This window comes from Polypterus senegalus, chromosome 8 (genome assembly GCF_016835505.1).
Source record: "Polypterus senegalus isolate Bchr_013 chromosome 8, ASM1683550v1, whole genome shotgun sequence".
In the NCBI taxonomy this organism is placed as follows: Eukaryota; Metazoa; Chordata; class Cladistia; order Polypteriformes; family Polypteridae; genus Polypterus; species Polypterus senegalus.
In genome coordinates, this window is record NC_053161.1 from 175,760,087 (window position 1) to 175,766,194 (window position 6,108).

The 6,108-nt window shown below is 36.8% G+C and overlaps 1 protein-coding gene across 1 annotated transcript in view; it reads left to right on the forward strand.

The window, feature by feature from the left end:
• The window catches only part of LOC120534721 (zinc finger protein 239-like), a 113,266-nt gene that overhangs the window by 25,152 nt on the left and 82,006 nt on the right, over positions 1–6,108 (forward strand). The window lies entirely within an intron of this gene.

A 6,108-nucleotide genomic window follows, 5' to 3' on the forward strand; every position in this document is an offset into this window, starting at 1 on the left:
TAAATTACTTAGTAAGTTTTTCTTAATTTTTCACTTAATCTGGCACTTAATTGTTGAATCTGCCTCAATAATAATTTAAGATATGAAGAGGTAGAAGAAGTGACTGTGAAGGTAGTAGGGATGAGAACAGCACCTGTACGCATACGCTGCATGGCCACCCTGCTACTTAGAGTTAATTCTACAATAAAATAAAAATAAAAAGAGGAATAACCTTAGTGGTCAATCATCACCCCAAAAGCAGACAGTAGAGGTCACGTAGTATATGTGTACCAAATTTCAGGTCAAACTGTTTACGAGCTACAGGTGATTTAAAATCCTGGACAGCCACGGTAGCGTATTATATATATCAAGATTATATTATGTATAAGATAAGTAAGCAATTTTATTTTTTATCTACCATAAACTTCCTATATTTATTTTGTGGATTCAGAGGCTCTCTTTGCGATTTTTTTTGTTTATTCCTTAATGAAGGAAATGTCATCTGTTTTCACAGCATCGTAGCCAATGTGTTGGTGTTACAGCTTTTTTGTAAAAAAAAGTAATAGGAAGATGTTTTTTTAATACGTTCATAATCAAAAAACGAATTTAAATTTATCAAAATCAAAGGTAAAGTATAGACCAAATATTTCTGGTTCATTTTGTCTTTTGCCATATCAATAAATAAATCTCAAGGAGAATCATTGCAAATTGCTGGAATCAACGTGGACAACTTTATGTGGCACATTCAAGGGTGGGAAGTCCTAAGAACCTTTTATATATTGGCTAAAGACGGAAAAACTACAAACGTTGAATATAACAAGACACTTCAGTAAGCACTACATGCACATTAGTGAGTCTTCATTGTTTGTTAATTTATTTTTATTTTTAAAGTTGTATTTTTTTAATCATTTTTCTCAAACAATTTAAAAAAAAAACAACTTTATTTTCCCCCCTGGCAACGCTGGGTACTTCAGTCAGTTCATTTTATCGTGTTCATCTCAGGTAAAGGAGGCATACTCACAATGTAATGGCAGCAACTTTGAGGTGGATCTCCCTAACATTTCTTTTTTTTGAGTCTAAGAAAACAACACTCCAAAAAGAGCTGACAAATGTACAATTAAAAATAAGAGTTCAGTAGATTCTTCAGCCCTAGAAGCATCACGCATATCAAAGAACTCAAACGGTGTTTTACTAACTGGATGGTCTCTGTGCAGTGTTTTAAACAGCCAATCTCTCATTTTGTTATTGATTAAATATAAAGAAAAGGTTCAGATTGGCAGCATTTTCTTTTCTGAGGTGACCAATTTATGAATTTTTATGAATTATTAAGCTCTGTATAAAATTATTACCTGTCTTTTCTGTTATGTTCACTCCATTTATAGGGCATAAAATATTTAAAAAAAGGAGTCGAGTGGTGTGATTGCCTTTAATTAAAGACCAATTCTTTTATTGAAAAGAAATCTCCAAATTTTAAACAAAAGTCTGAATAGACAATCCTAAGATGATTTTCATCAATCAATTAGTGTTAACTGATAAGAATGTTATTCAATCAATCAATCAATCAACATTTATTTATATAGCACATATTCATACAAAAAAATGTAGCTCAAAGTGCTTTACAAAATGAATAGAAAAATAGAAGACACAATAAAAAATAAACATAAGTCAACATTAATTAACATAGAATAAGTAAGGTCCGATGGCCAGGGTGGACAGAAAGAACAAAAAAAAAAAAAACTTATTATTATAATAAATTATTATAAATTTATTTTATAAATTATTATTATTTTATAAATTATTATTATTAAATAATTGTTATTAAACAATTTACTTAAGATTAGCAGCTTCATGGCGGATGTGTTCAGTTTCTCGGAGAGAAAAGTCATGTGAAGAAGAATTATGTTTATTTATTAAAAGCCAACTCATCCATACTTGTTAATGAAGAGCAGTGCATTTTATCGGTACCTTACTATTTTTTGCTGGGTCATAACAACAGAAACTCTGACCTATGAATTTTGCTAACAATGAAATTGGGCATTTAGTTCGATTTGCTAGAAGGATTTTTTAAGAAACCTTTTTTGGTACGGCTAATTTGAATAGTTATGTTGAGTGTGGAGACCTCAGGCAGAGAGCTTCATTTCCCTGATATTCTATTTTTAATCACCACCTCTTCAATTTTGCGGATTGTTGTTCTGTATAAAATTAAAAAGAACCTCGACCATATTTTCATATCCCTTCGCCAAATCATCCCCTGCCACAGTTATTGACATTCTTGAACACGGTGACCTTGCTTTCTGCCTACTGCAGGCAACCAGAAAATAATCACAGTTGTAATCACTTGTATTGTTATTATTGCATGTGATAAAGAGAATACTAAATAAATCTGGAAATCTGTTATTGCCCTGGATATTTCATTTAAATAGAAGACTAACATAAACTCATTTGAAATTGGATCACAGTGTTTTTCCATACAGTTTGGTGTATGAGGTTTACAGCCAGCATCAGTCTGACATGGGGAAGGAGAACACGTAAGATGGCACTTTGTGGATGAAGCAAGTCAGGAACTGGAAAGCTGCTTGCTTACAAACACGGCAGACCTGACAATGTATACAAATGCTAAACAGTCGGCTTACTTTGCTTGTGCCACGTGAAAATACTGACACACACTGAAGAGTTTACCATGTTGAAGCTGGAAGAACAGATATAATGTGGGACGTTGTAATGAATGAGGTGCCATTTAGTTGGGGTAGACATGTTTTGTGTACAGCCGTACTGAAATGCTGATGCAGGCTCATGGGATATTCATAGGATTTTTTCCTACATGTTGCCTCCTAGCATACTGACAGCTGTACCTTCGTATTATGCCACCTAATGTCAGTACTGCCATCTGTGTTAAGGTCCGTTTGATTTTCACACTGTAAGTATGTCTTAGTAGGTCACATGTCACTGCTTTGTTCCGTTTATGTCTTAATACAAATTCAGTGAGCACAAGTTAAACTAATACATGAAGCAAATCCAGAGGCCTGCCGTTCAGCACTTTTACTGTTAAACACAATTCGTGTAAGCAAAGAAGTGAATACCAGTGGGTGCAGAACTGCTTGGAGGGGATTTCCTCAAACATTTTGGATCTTTACCCGACACATCCTAATTTGATCTAATTAATGAGTAATGATGATCAAACTAATGAGTTACTCACCATGACCCTCAATAGCAAATGTGACTGGGAAGAAGAGATGATGAGGTGAATAATGAGTTACAGTCAATTTGCAGTAATGTGATTTTTTTAAACTGCCTGACTTGACATAAACATTAACTAATTAATATAGTATTATAAAAAAATATTTTTAGTTATTTATTTTTTTAGATCTGAAGGGTGTATTTATGACAGAATTAAATCCCATTACCGAGAAAGTGTCTGCCATTTACTGTAACACCAAGAAGGATGTGAAAGAGGAGACATGTGAGGCTGAAATAAACACCATGGAGATAACTAGTGTAAATATTAATGAGGAGGATTTGGAAGGAGATGAGGCTTATGAACTGGTAACTGTGGGCATTAAAGAAGAGGCTGAGAAGACGTTCGTCAGCATTGAGACGCACAAATATAAAATCATGGAACAGGACAACGTCAAGTTGAGGTCTGAATCATTAAAGTCTCACACAGAGACAACGGAGGATATTTTGCCTGTTGAAACTCATGGAAAAAAAAAAAAATTAAGGTCATTTCCGGAGGGTGGGACTGGACTGCGTGTCTGCCTGGGGGATTGCAAACCAGGATCCCGAGTTGTTTCACCATGTAGTGGGTGCGGCAACGCACTGTACCAGTGCATGCTCCCCAACTTGACTTGACTTGAACTCATGATGATCCACCACCACCAACACATCAATCTAAAGAAATAAAAGTGTGGAATTAAAATAAGCATGAGTTGTATTGTTGGAATTATGGACCCAAAAGGGAGGTCTTGTTCACTTTTTCAAATCGAGATTATTTCTTCACACTTCTGGCATATTTACCACATGAAGTTGTGTTCTAAAGTAATTTTTTTTTTTCCACTTTATAATGGAGGTAAAGGGCACTGGGGTCAAAATGTGAAAAACAAAGACCTTAAACTTACCAAAATACGTCCCTTTTTGAGACTTCACACCAAACACTTTAAACACCTTAAGCACCTACATAAATAAAATATCATTATTATTGTGAGAGTTATCCCTTTTGAAGTGAAACCTGCTGTGTGCCTCGCCTTTCTCCTCATCTTCCTACTTGGAACTCTTCCCCCTCAGGGACGTGGTTTGGTTTACTCCAGTGTGTACTTTGTCAGCAAGTACTGTTATTGACATTGAATTTTAAGGTCCAGATAAGAGTGGCTGACTCTGTTCAGTAGCCAACTGGAAAATAATCACATGATCAGTCAGTGTTTACCCTTCCAAAGATAAAAAGTTGTACCAGCGTTATGATTCAAATTGTGGATCCCTGCACAGTGGAGACGAACGGTGTACTTCAATCTGTACAGAGAGTGAGGATCCTCCACAAGATGGAGAGATGTACTTTAGCCCACCATGTTTATCTCCTTTGAGCGATTTTTGTCAGGCCATGACAGAGGCTTGCAGGGAATGTTTTTTTACGTCTTCCTCTGCTAAGGTTTCGAGTAAGTCAGTTCGATCATTACCTGTGCTGCAAAGCCTCTGAGCTGTATACTTGGGAAAAATTAGATGGATGTACTTGCAGTACAAGTTATTTGATAAATTTGCATTAACTTTTTGCGAGGTCCATGCAGCAGAGCAATCGTTTCAGCAGTAGATGGCATCGTGAACGCACTTCAACAAAATCATACCATTTAAGAAATCTGCATAAAAATCTGTAATGCGCATTTCAAATGTAGAATCATACTGAATCACACTTGCCAAGTTTGATCACTGCGAGTTATTTGGGCTTGGATGACCTAAAATAGATTGTACAGAACAAATAAGGAGGGTGTGCCATACGGATTGCAGTCAAACCACATGTACTTCAGAAGAGCTTATCCACCAGAAGCTAAGCATGTTCAGTTCCAGCCAGTATTGGGATGGTACACACTGAAGAGTTTACCATGTTGTAGCTGGAAGAACAGATATAATGTGGGACGTTGTAATGAATGAGGTGCCATTTAGTTGGGGTAGACATGTTTTGCGTACAGCCGTACTGAAATGCTGATGCAGGCTCATGGGATATTCATAGGATTTTTTCCTACATGTTGCCTCCTAGCATACTGACAGCTGTACCTTCATATTATGCCACCTAATGTCAGTAATGCCATCTGTGTTAAGGTCCGTTTGATTTTCACACTGTAAGTATGTCTTAGTAGGTCACATGTCACTGCTTTGTTCCCACTATGTCTTAATACAAATTCAGTGAGCACAAGTTAAACTAATACATGAAGCAAATCCAGAGGCCAGCCATTCAGCACTTTTACTTTTAAACCATAGACCATCTAGAAAAAGCTTGGGTTGCTGCTGGGAAAGATGTTGGCGACACCAGCAGGAGGCACTTACCCTTTGGTCTGTATGTGCGGATCCCATGGTCGGGGACACTGTGCTATAAAAATGTTGGTGTCCTTAGGATGAGAGGTAAAACCGAGGTGCTGACTCTCTGTGGTCATTAAAGATTCCTGGGCATTATTGGAAAAGAGTAGGGTGTATCGCCAATGTCCAGGCTAAATTGTCCACTACGGCTTAGTCACTCTGTCCCCCTAATCATCCCCTGTCTCTAATTGGCGAAATATCACTGACACCTTCAGCACCTATTAGCTCATGTGTGGTGCAAAAATGGCTGCCACTGCATCATGGACATGGATGCTACATATTGGTGGTGGTTGAAGTGGTTCTCTTCTGTCTATGTAAAGCACTTTGAGCAGCAAGAATAGCACTATATAAATGTAAAAAAGTATCATCCATACAAAAGCTGGGTCGAGAACCAAATTTACATTCATCTCAATAAATTTATTCAAACTCGTGGCAAGATGTTCAATAAATCCTCTGTATTTTAAGAGGATTAAGAGGATTTAAGATGATGTTCTCTTCTGCATCGATGCCCAGTTCACTAAAGATGAGGTTAGGTTACTCCGCACACACTGCCTTGGCCATTTTGGTTTC